Source organism: Equus quagga, chromosome 9 (assembly GCF_021613505.1).
Source record: "Equus quagga isolate Etosha38 chromosome 9, UCLA_HA_Equagga_1.0, whole genome shotgun sequence".
NCBI lineage: Eukaryota > Metazoa > Chordata > Mammalia > Perissodactyla > Equidae > Equus > Equus quagga.
Window position 1 is genome coordinate 15656857 of NC_060275.1, and position 12754 is coordinate 15669610.

At 48.1% G+C, this 12754-nt stretch overlaps 1 protein-coding gene across 4 annotated transcripts in view; it reads left to right on the plus strand.

Moving 5' to 3' along the window:
• The first annotated feature begins 10109 nt into the window (after positions 1–10109).
• Positions 10110–12754, plus strand: part of RNF152 (ring finger protein 152) — a 77078-nt gene continuing 74433 nt past the window's right edge. For 2 of the 4 annotated variants that reach the window (XR_006890131.1, XM_046671812.1), the window contains exons 1-2: positions 10111–10389; positions 11624–11747. The gene's annotated coding sequence lies outside the window, so the exon portion shown is untranslated. Of the gene's footprint in view, positions 10394–11623; positions 11748–12754 lie in introns of all 4 variants that reach the window. The other 2 variants (XM_046671813.1, XM_046671814.1) reach the window with 2 other exon arrangements.

Sequence of the window (12754 nt, forward strand, 5' to 3'; positions counted from 1 at the left end):
AATGCAGCTGTTCCAGATGTAGTGTATCCGTCCTGGACTGGTGAGATGAGGTTGTTGAGAAGGTTGGTCCTCAGGGTAAAAACTTCGTCATCACACTGACGTCTTTCTGCCATCAGTCTTGAAGTCCCCGCCGTTCTGCCTGCCCGTTGTCTCCTGTTTTCAGCCATACCACCCACCCCTAAGTAGTCAGGATGGCGCTGTAGTTCAGAGATTCTCAACCCAGCGGCAAATAGAATCCCTGGAGAGCTTTTAAAAACCCCCTTCTCTGGGCCTCGCTTAAGACTTACTAAATCAGAATATCTGGGGTGGAGCCTAGACATCTCATTGTGTAAAAATTCATCCTGCGATTCTACTGTGTAGTCAGGTGGTGCCCCACAGGTGGATGAGAAGAAGCATGGCCTTGGGATCTGATGCTCCCCTGGTCTGTAATTACTCTGACCTGGGAAAATCATTCACCCCTTCTGAGGATCAATTTGCAATCCTGTAAAATGCAATGAAACTTCCCTAGCTAGATTATTGAAGGACAAACGAAACAGTGGTGTTGAAAGACGTGACAACTATAAAGAATTAGGGATTATTATTAAGATTATCACACTTTTACTGCTTCTTGGCTGATTCCAGTCCTAATCACCTCTGCGGGCACTGGGGTAATGGCTTTTTAGCTGCGCTCCTTGTTTCCGGGATCTCTACCCTCCAAGTCATCCTCCACAGCAGGGCCAGATCAGAAAGCACACTGGCTCAAAAACCGTCCTGCTTTTCATTTCTTGCAAAATGAAGTCCACCACTCCAGACATCCTCAAATCGAAACTCGAACCACTTTTCTAACTTATTTTCTATTTCCTAACTCTAGCCCATCTGCATCCAACCTCCACAAACGTCTGAGCTCCTATCAGATGACAGCACTGAGCTGGAGCTGTGGGGACATGCAAAGATGAGCCAGAGGTACGGGAACCGAGAAGCTGGCCATCCAGAAGCTCGTAGAAATGATTAGTTAAATATGATTAGTTAAATGATTAATTAAACAATTAGTTAAATGATTAGTTAAATATAATCTTCGAAGACATCTTTAGCTTCTCCATCTCTCTGTTTAAGGCTCAGTTCGCATTGGGCCTTAAGCAGTTCTTGAACAAACTTTCAGAGATGAGTGAACGTCATATCATTACTGAATGGTAGAATAACTGGGGCCTATTTCCCATGTTTTTGAGGATTACAATAGTTGACAGGGCTGGGTTCATGGACAGGCAACCTGTGCAGTCACACAGGAACCCCGCCTCCAGCCCCCTCCCCATTCTGAAGGGTTCAATGCTTGGTTTAATGCTCTGCTGTCACCATCTTGAAATTCTTAAAGACTTCTAGGCAGCGGCCCCCATTTTCGTTTTATATTGGGCCCTACAAATTATTTAGGCGGTACTGATACTGAGTGATAATATTTGATTATTCATTTATTTCATTTTTTTAAATTGATTTTTTACTGACGTAACATTGGTTTATAACATTATATAAATTTCAAGTGTACATCATTATATTTTGACTTCTGTGTAGACTACACTGTGTTCACCACAAGTCTAGTTGCCATCCTTCACTGCAAACATGTGCCCTTTACCCCTTTTGCCCTCCCTTCACCTCCTTGCCTTCTGGTAACCACCAATTTGTACTCTGTGTCTACGTGTTGTTGTTGTTTTATCTTCCACGTATGAGTGAAATCATGTGGTATTTGGCTTTCTCTGACTTATTTTGCTTAGCATAATACCCTCAAGCTCAGTCCATGTTGTTGTAAATGGCAAGATTTCACCTTTTTTATGGCTTAGTAGTATTCCATTGCATATATACATACCACATCTTTATCCATTCAACTGTTGATGGGCACTTGGGTTGCTTCCATATCTTGGCTATTGTGCATAATGCTGCAATGAACATAGAAGTGCATAGATCTTTTCAAATTAGTGTTTTCGTGTTCTTTGGATAAATACCCAGAAGTGGAATAACTAGGTCATACAGTAGTTTTATCCTTAACTTTTTGAGAAATCTCCATACTGTTTTCCATAGTGGCTGTACCAGTTTAAATTCCCACCAGCAGTGTATGAGGGTTCCCTTTTCTCCATATCCTCTCCAACACTTGTTATTTCTTGTCTTTTTAATAGTAGCCATTCTGATAGGTGTGAGGTAGTATCTCATTGTGGTTTTGATTTGCATTTCCCTAATACTTAGTGACATTGAGCATCTTTTCATGTGCCTGTTGGTCATGTGTATATCTTCTTCAGAAAAATGTCTATTCAGATCCTTTGCCCGTTTTTTAATTGGGTTGTTAGTTTTTTTGTTGTGGGGTGTATGAGTTCTTTATATATTTTGGACATTAACCCCTTATTGGATATATGATTTGTAAATATCTTCTCCTAATTGGTGGGTTGTGTTTTCATTTTGCCAATGGTTTCCTTTGCTGTGCAGAAGCTTTTTAGTTTGATGTAGTCCCATTCATTTATTTTTTCTTTTATTTCCCTTGCCTGAGGAGACACGATATTCAAAAAGATACTGCTAAGACTGATGTCAAAGAGTGTACTGCCTGTGTCATTTATTTTATTTCTGTTTTATTGTTTTAAGAAGGATTTAAGGCAGCATAAAAGATGACTACAATGGAGGAACATAAAATTTAAAAGTAGCTTCTTAATGAGGCAAAAGAAAAATAAAGTTAGGAAGTTAAGATGGAGCTGGACTGAATTTATTACATTAGAAGGCATGTCAGGTTATCCAATTCGCCTGCTAGAAATGGTTCACAAATATGGTTTTAGGCTTTCTGGCAGCCATTGTGAGGAGGAAGGAATGACCAGCTATAAGATGTATGATACCCACGCTCAGCTAAGGAAGAAGGACAAATATCCCTGATAGGAGGTCAGGGGAAATTTCTCTCGTGGATCTTCCTAATTGGGATGGGCCACAATGTCCTTTAGGGAAAAACAACACTGGCTTAGCTGCCTTGCACATGAGAAGGGCTCAGTACATATGCGCTGAATGAGTGAATGAATACCACAGGGCAAGGATCCCCTGGGTAAGCAGTGCTATTGAGAAGTCCAATTCCTGTAAAGCCCAGAGGGAGAATTCTTGTATCATATCATAACTCTACCCCACCCACACCCATCACTCTCCCAAACTCTTTACTTTAGATGGATTTGGCAATAACTGTGAATCCCATTCTGGCTGAGCTGGAGTAACTGAGTTGTAAAGACTTTGTGAAGAAGCAACTTAGAGAAAATCCCCTGAGAGGGCATGTTGGAAGCATGACTCTGGAAGGCAGAGTAGAAACTCCTTTCGGTAATTTTAAATGAATACTTATTAAACACTGTGTGCAGGGCATGAGCACTCTATTCTGCATGGTGCTGGGGGCGTGTGGATGGATGTGTGTGCTAGGATGGATGGGGTGAGTAAATAACAGTTGCAGTCTTCAGGGACCTCTTGGTGTTACAGATATGTGAATAGCTAGCTATGAGGGAAGGGAGGAGGTAGTAAGTGCTAAATAAAAGAATAACCAATGGGTTCTAAAGGACCCAGAATGTCAAAATGAATCTGGAGAAATCTGAGTGAGCTTTGAAGGGACAGAAGGTCAGGGTGAGAGGCAGAGATGTCAATACCCCTGGAAACTTTGAAAACACAGTCTTTGGGGATTGACAATTATAAAGGTAGGTCATGTTGCTGCATAAAGTCAAAGAAATTATGAGAGTGAGGATAAATGAGAGCAAATCTACTTGAAATCTTGGGGGAGATTTGGGACCCTGTGGTACTACGAGCCACAGTGTCAGGCTTAGAAGCTACTTGCTGACCCTGAGCTACAACAGGAGAGGCTTGGAAGAGACAGATGCGTTTAAGCCAAATGAAGCGAATTGCCGGAATACTGCCGTCTATGGGCAGAATCTCGGTGCAGCAATTCAGGGGGAGTGCTTTGGGTTTGGCAGACCTGGGTCAAGTTCATGTTCACCATTTACTGGGTATGTCATGTTGGGCAAGGTGCTTAAATTCTCTAGGCATCGGTTTCCTCCTCTGTAAAGTGGGGATGCTCATACAACTAAGGTTCTTGAAAGGATGCATGGAAATACTGCAGGTCATGGGCAGCAACACTATCTGGTTCACAGGCTCAATTATCATTCACTAACCAAAAAGAAATTATTGTTATTTACTGATTTTGGAAGTGATTGCTATCCTGAATTTCCCTTGCCCTGTGGCAGAATAATTTGTGTTCTTTAAAACAGTCACATATATGAACATGCCAAACTACTGTGGTCACTGGGAAGGGGAAGACAGAAAGAGACTAAAGGAAAAAGGTTGAGAATGGAATGGGGGGTGCTTTACTCCATCCTCCCACCCCCAGCACACTCCACCCACAGGGAAGGGAGAGAAATAATAGCAGAGGGAAGACATTAAGGCAAGAAGAGGTAGAAAGTGTTTGGAGAAAATTCTATTTGGCATTGCCCTGTGGTGACCTCTACAAGGATCAGACCTCTAAGTGACTCCAGAGGTTGCCATCTCTCCTCCTGACCACTAGAGGGTGCCCTGATTTGATCCTCTGCATCCACAAGCCACAGAAACAGATGTTTGGTTCCCTTCTGTTGGAATGACTATGGCAGGTCCTGACTGAGAACAGAGACAGTGGGGAGAATGGGCTGGGTGAAGCCAGGTCTGGGCCTGGAACAGGTGTGGCAGTGCCAGGTCAACTTGGGTAAAACGTAGTCTAGGGATGGAGTAGAAGAATGGATCCTGGAGGGACTGGAGCTAGCTTCTGGGGACCAGGAGGGCAAGGCATTGGATCCAGAATTAGGTCTTGAAAATGGTGGTGGAACCTCCATTCCTTTGTTCCTTTTCTCCTGTCTCAAAGCTGCACCATTACATTACCTGGCAGCTGGAACAGCAGGTTTAGTGGCCAAATGAGGGGAGGAGCCAACTGGTGCCAGGAAGCTGACAGCTGATGGAAAGGAAAGATAGGGAAGACAGTAGGGACGGCGTGGATGAATGGAAGATGAGGGTGTACCTGGAGGGAAAGAATAGGACAGAAGATGGAGGTGAGGCACAGTGCGGTAAGAGAGGAGCTACACGTCCAGTCCTTCCCTGGCTGGTCAGATGTGGTCACTCCAACCCAGTAGGCAGTGAGAACAGTATCTCACGTTGATTGTACAAGGAATGGAGTTCGGTTTATAATGATTTCCCTCTACCATACTTATGGCAAAGACACTAGCAACTTACTGGTGGAGTGAGGATCTTATTCAACCCCAAACTGTATAAATGTGACGATAAAAGAGCAGAAAGCTGATGTTGGGGAGAGTGTCCAGAGAACTTTGGCATCACAGTCTAAGCTGACTTTCAGCCAGGACACACTAAAAGGGCCATATTGTTTACGGCCATCGTCCAAGCTGATTGGTGGATGCCTGAGCCTACAGCCTGTTGAACGTGTTGACCATCACCCCAGCTACGGTCACATAGTTCTAGCCGGCTATTTTGGAATATGTGTTGTACGTATCAAAGATGAGGCCAAAACAATAGATGGTTTTGTTCAATCCAACACCACTTTTAGAAAAGCAATCTGGATATAATTCCCATGAAAATCCTTTGGGGTTTCCAGAATACTTCAGTATCTTGTTCTAGATGAGGCTTCCTTGTCCTTAGATAGTACCTGGTTCTAAATAGGTAAGAGATTAGACACTGGCAAAGAGCGTACTTCTCTCACTTAGAACACCTTATCAGAATAATTAGTCTGTGAGGATGGGTTTAAGGAGGGCCCCAAAACAAAAACCAGTCTTGAAATGTGCACTATCTTTAGCAATCATTATTAGTAAACTATCTCACACTATACATACTTTAAGAATTTTTTTAGACTTTTTAAAGACTAGGTATACTTTAAGGTCGTAAAATATCACCTAAAGAAAAGTACATTTTCAAATTGAGTAACACTCATTCTTCCTCCTGTGTTTCTCCTTTACTTTCACACAGAACACTTCACTTCTGACAATTCTGGTCACCAAATGTGTGTGTGGTTTTTCCCCACAAGCAATTCTCTGCAACAACAATTGCATGTCCTACAATTTAACTCAATTCTGATACTATCTATGTGGAGATAGCGTCAGATCCTACAGGTTAAAGGCTCAGTACCACAAGACTGCACCCGCCCCCCTCGCTTCAGATGACAACTGCACATCCAGGTTGTCACCTGTTCTTCTGACCAATCAGCTATAAATCAGAGATTCTCACAACCTCCTCCTTGGGTTCAATTAACTTGCTAGAGTGGCTCACAGAACTCAGGAACACACTTTACTTATTGTTTACCAGTTTATTATAAAAGGAATGATAAAGGATACAGATGAACACACAGATGGAAGAGATGCTCGGGTCAAGGGACGTGGGAAGGGGTGTGAGCTTCCATGCCTTCTCCAGGGGTACCATTCGCTCTGCGCCTCCAATTGTTCACCAGCCCAGAAGCTCTCTGAGTGTCATACTTTTGTGATTTTTATGGAGGCTTCATCAAGTAGAAATGATGGATCATAAACTCCATGTCCAGGCCCTCTCCTTTCTCTAGAGAATGGGGAGTGGTGCTGAAAATTACAAGCTTCTAATGATGGCTTGGTCTTTCTGGTGACCAGCCCCATCCAGGAGCCATCCAGGAGCCCACCCAGAGTCACCTCATTAGAACGAAACACTCTTATCACCCAGGAAATGACAAGGGATTTAGGAACTCAGCGTCAGAGACCAAATAGCAGAACAAAAGATGCTCCTAGTGCTCTTATTTCTTAGGAAATTACAAGGGTTTTAGGAGCAGTGTGCTAGGAACTGGGGGCAGAGACCAATATGTATTTTTCTCTTATTTTATACCAATCAATTTGGTTTAAACATCTATTAGGAAGGATGATAATGTGTTTGGTTAAAGATGCCTCTTCAGCTTATCACCAACAGCATGTGAAAGCTATCTAAACACGGGCTCCTACTTCAATGTTTTTAAACAACTTTATTGAGGTGTGATTTATGTACCGTATAATCTGTTTGTTTTGTGTGCAACTATCACCATAACTTGGTTTCAAGATGAAATTTTAACATGTTAAACGGAAAACTCACCGTCATTCTCGGGCCGGATTCAGACCTCTAGGGGTCTTCAGCACTGAGCAGGGCTCGTTCCCTGTGCTGATTCTCTTCCCTCCTCCTTGCTTCCCTCCTTCTCACCTTCCCTCGTAGTGTGTTAGGCGCTCGGGGTACAAGTTGAAAGATAATCTCTGTCCTTAAAGATCAGGAAGACGGTCATGGAAAGCAATGAAAGAGATCATCACATTCTTTCATGGACGTGTCATTTCTGATAGAAGAGCTGTCCGAGGTATGATGGGGTCACATTTCTCTCAGCCCCACCCCGAGTTCTCGGAGATTTAAGGGCTCAGCTCAATAAACATTCACCTGCGCTCCATGCTGCTGGTGAAAAGATGAAGTCATCCCTGCCTGGATTTAAGCAGCTTTAATTCCACCTCAGGTGACTAAGCATCACTCAATGTTATTGGTTTGACTGACTTTGCAACCCAGTCCCAAGAGCCCAACCTTTGCCCGTGGGAATGGACACAGCCCCATCTTGTGCCCTCTCTGCTAACTGGAAGTCTCTTCCTATTTACCGCCATGGCTTGCTGCCTCACTTCCTCCAGCTCTCTATGCAGAAGGCACCTTCTCACGGGGACCCTCCTTGCCCACTGAGCTGAAATTTCAGCCTTCTTCCAACACGAAGACTTCATAATCCCCTCCCCGCTTGACTTTCTCCCCTTCCCTTTTTCATTCTCCAACAGACAATTTATTTTACTTATTTATCATGTTGTTTATTCTCTGCTTCCTCCATTAGAATCTAAGTTCTTGTGAGGGCAGGAGTTTGGGTCCCCTTTCTTCTCTGGCCTAACCCTAGGGCCAGGTTCTCGGTACATAGTCCGTACTCCAGGAATATTTGTTGAACGACTTCCTGACTATGTGATCCTTAGCATGTTCCCTGGGGCTGGGGTTGGGGCCCATCCTGATAACCCTAGTTTTTTAACACCTGGGAAGCTGTCTTGATTTCCTGTCACTGCCACCCACGGGCAGTGCCTGAGTGTGGAGGGTATGCCAGAAGCTTTGACCATGCTGCCCGCCAGCTCGCAGCTCTGAACCCTGCCTGCTCCCAGCAGCCTCGCTCCTGCAACTGCCTCCCTAAAGACTCCGTTCCAACGTGTTGGTGCCTGTTCCTCCCCTGACTCAAGCTGTTGTTGCCTGCCCCAGCCCGAGCCCCCAACTAGTCTTAAGAACTGGCCTATCCCAGTCTGCCCCAGTTAATTAACCTTCTCTGTGTGACAGCTGTACAAGACTGGACAGAAGGCAGAACACCCATGATGCTGTGTGAATTAAAATCCCAGCCAGTGGGAATGAATGACTAGGGATGGAAGAGTTTACCCCACACCAGGCTGAATGCTTGAATCCTCCTAAAGAACTGTTTTGAAAGCAGCTGAAAAAAGAGTTTAAACATTTTAGAATAATTACTGATCTCTGAAATTAGCTTCTTAAAAGCAGTCTTTAAAGTCACTCTTGTATAATCATAATAGTCCTAGGTTAACTTTCCTAGAAAAATCTTGGAGTGCTACAACTCACCATGTTATTCCAAGCTCCTGGTCAACATCAGAGTTTTCAATACTCTCATTAGCTTCTCATTGAAAAAACAAATTTTATTTTCTGCCCTGAAGTTGAGGCTGAAAATAAAGACTCCTGAAGTCTTCTATTCCAAGGATACCTTAGGCTTTTAAGCACACATATAGCTTCCACTCCTGCCAGGTGTACCATAGAGGATGTAACTCAGGTGAGCGAAAGGACACGGATCAGCCAGGTGACGGCTTTACCTGGATCCTGGAGAGGACTGACACCCTTCGAGCTTTATCTGTCTCTTGGTGACCGATTTCTGTATATGCTCAGTGACAGCACATTGGGGCATATTATGAACAGGTTTTATTTGTGGGACAAGGAGGGTCAGTGGAGTACATTATGAATTTTAGTAAGTCACATAGAGCCCCTGTTGGTTCATATGGTTGCCTTTTCATCCTCTGGGCAGAAACACTTCAATGAGCTATTGGGGAGGTTAGAGTGGGAGTTCTTTCCTTGTGTACAAGACAGTAGGACATAAAGACAGTTCCATTCCAGCAGCGGGGAAAGGCTGCACGCTCTGCTGGGTGACTTAAGGGCCACTCAGCCGAACCCTGGTGCTGGAGATCCAGGAAAGTCGGCAGAGTCATAGAATAGAGTTTTGAGTCTTCATTCTGCGTAGAAATCCCTAAAAAAAGGTGCCTGAAAAAAGGCACCAGAGGGCATGGAAACCATCCTCTACCAGCGACCTTTTGCCTCCGTTCTCTTATTTTTGCAGTTACAAGGGGCAGGAGACCATGTCTTGGGATTTTCTTGGAGAAACTAGACACTCTAAGCACGTCCCTAAGGTAGGAGTTAGGTTTCAAGGTGAATAGGTTAGGTCCCAGGACGTCCTGGTGGTTGGCACTGCCGTGCCTCTCCGGACTGGCACCTCTCTGCTCCCCTTCTCCCCGCACCCTATCTGAGGGAGCCAGGTGGTGGGGATCCATCCGGGCCTCTGTGGATGTGTCCACGAAAGCAGGATCCCACCCTGCCTGGACTACGCGAACTTTTAGGGGCAGCCAAAGATTATCTGTGGTGACGCGGATCCAGGGCAGTTTTTGGAATCGTGACGACCTCAACTCCTCCCTCGCTCGGTCCCCAGGTCCTGAGCTGCAGACCGGTCCTCGCCAGCCTCTGCCCCCACCTCAACCCCGCCCTCCTGCCGGCTCAGCTCGGCCTCCTTTCACACCTGATTCCAGTTCAGGTCCCGCTCGCGCGCCGTGGGAAAGACAACCTCAAGGTCCCGGCTGAGGTTGGACCCTTGGGGGGGGCGAGGCCGAGGGAGCACGCGAGGGAGGGTGGGCAGCTCCTCACACCGGGGGTGGTTTGCGATTCCGGACAGACAGACCGACGTCCCACACCAGCGCGGGCGGGAGGGCTGGAGGAGGTGGAGCCGCCGGGGAGGGGCGGTGCCGCGGGGAGCGGAGCCCGGCCTCCCGCCCCCACCCCCTTCGGTGCCTTAGTCTGGGCGGTGACACAAAAAGCTCCCGCTCGGAGCCGAGCGCCTGGCGGCGGTGTCCGACCGGGAGCGCGGAGGGCGGCCGGGCAGGTGGGGCACGTCCCGAAGGGCCGAGCCGGGAGCTGGGGCTGCAGGCGCCGAAGGCGCGCTCCCGGCGGCCGCCCCGCAGCCCGCGGCGCGTGTCTGGCTGAGCGGGGGGCGGGCGCGCCGGGACCACCCCGAGATGCTGCCGCCGCAGCTGCCGCCGCCTCTGTAGGGAGCACCCGAGCCCGCTGCGGAGAGAGGTCTGTGAGTTTCGGTTTGTTTCTCTGCTCTGCCCCTCCCGGGTTCTGGGCGGCGAGAGGGGCGCGAAGGGATGTCTGCGCCCCCAGGGCGGCTGCACCCGGAGCTTGGGAAGCAGGAAAGGGGGGCTGCCTCCTGGCGTATTGGCGTATCTTTTGGATGGTGAGTAGGGGTGCCACAGGGGTCCCGGGGAGAGGAGTGCCGGGCGCGGCGGGGCGTCCCCGGGGCGCAGGGGAGATGGTCCCTGGAGTTGCGTTTCTCCCGAGCGCTGGTGGACTTGGGCTGACGGCTGGGGCGGGGGAGCGGCGCTGTCGGCGTCTCGGCGGAGTCCTCGGATGCCCCCTGGAGCTCCAGTCCTAGGGAGCTCGTCTCGTGCCCGCGCCGCTCGCGCCCCTGAGATGCACGTGCGTGCGCGCGCGCCCTACTTGCGCCCCCACCCCTCACACACCCCGATGGTCCTCTCGCAAGCCCCTAGTCTAGCGCCTTCCCCACCCCCAGAAGTTGCCCTCGCGCGCCCCTCTGCGGCCACGGGGCACCTCCGGGGAGGAGAGGGCGCAGAGGCGGGCCAGATGTTGGGGGGCTTTTGTGTAGACCCACGCGCCTGGGGCGCTTGCTCCTGGAAGGGCAGCGGCAGGACAAAGTAGGCTGGACTCGTGGGACGCAGCTCGGGAAGCAGCGGTCCCCGATCTCACCTGGGAGTGGGGTGGGGTGGGGGGAGCACCGCACGGTTTTGAAAAGAGTAGAGAAATCGGCGAAACAGAGTGACAATAATTTGATGAGGTGGCAGACAGGGGCAAAGGAAAGAAAGGATGCTCGCGAATGCCGCGCGGGTGTGTGTGTGTGTGGGCGGGTGACTGGGCGCCCTGCGTTCCCGGATAACCGGGTTTACCTAGTATATTTTGTTAGTGTATATTTGCCCCAAGATGTTATTCTCCGCCTTCTCGGATTTCTTTTTTCTGAGGGATTACAGTTGCTAGTAGAAGCTCTACTGCCAAAGGAGAACTTGGGGGCGGGGGAGACTGCAGAGGAGTGGGGGGAGGTGGTTATTTATCCTATAGAGACAATTAGGAGGCGTTACGCCCCCTCCGCGGCCCGCCGGCCCGCCATGCCGACGCACCTCAGCCGTATTCCTCCATCTCCCCCGGGGCCCCCCACTCCGCCGCTGACCGGGGAGAGTGCGTGGATCTCTTTCTCTGTTGCGCGTATCTAACCCTTACTGCCTGTATTTCACTGCAGGCTGAACAGAGCTCACGCTCAATTGTGCATCCTGCTTGCCCGCCTCTTGCCTCCCAGACGCGTACCATTTCCACTTGATGTCATCACGCAGAAGGGGGTGAAAGGGACTCGGTGACAGATTCAGGTAACCCCCAATAATCTGGGTAGCCGACTGGGTGTCTCTGGGTCATTTAGGCCAGCAGGGTTTGCACTGGGCTTTTTGAGTGGTTTCTGCATCACATCATTCCGTTCCTGTCTGTGTGGCAGAGGAGGGGGCCCTGAAACTCCTGGTTCAGAGAAAGAAATTGCAAATGACTTTAAACCCTCCTTTTGAAGAAGTCATTGGGCGCAGGGTGCGTTTGGGGTTGTATAAATTCCACCTGATTTCCTTTGATGGGAATTTTGATACAGTCAGTGCATAGGCACTTGTATCTGAATGTGAGCTTTGGATATATGTATGCCTGCTTTCTTATCTGTGGCAATATATTTTGGCTTCATAACTGAGATATTGTTTATTTAAAAGATGTCATTGTAAGGCTGATTATAAATTTGACCAGGGCTCAATTAGGGCATTGGTCAAATGTGGTGACCTTCTTGTGAAATAGTGTCTTTCCTTGAAATAGTGTTTGCAATATCAAGAAGGACACGCCAGCAGTAAGTTACTGGGAGATGGAAGGGAAGGGTGGGGTGGGGGAAGCACAAGGAGAAAAGGGAGCTTTAGTTAAGTTTCCGTTTATATAGCCATGAACCATTAGGCTCTCATTCTGCGTTGTATCTTTGGGTCGTTGGTTCTTTTCCAAAAACTCTGGGCTGTTCTTTTCTTTCCAAGGATAGTTCTGTTTTGCTGTCAGCCTAACCAGATCAGGGGTTATCTTGATAGAGCTCAATGAAACCGTAACCTTCGGACAGATCGGGGCACCTTGGCATTGTCTCCTAGAGGGCAGAGTCCTGGCGTCCTGCACAAGTAGGAGGGACTATGGATGGTTGTGGAAATGGACTCGAGGTTTGCCTTGCAGGAAGAAGGCATTGCTGAGGGCCAAAGGCTCCTGGAGCCCTCTTGCACTGCAGCAGCAGCATCAGCGTATCTGTGACAGATTCTCTCTTCACCATTTTCCCCCCAAATCCCTTGAAACATAAAATTTAGAAACTTGA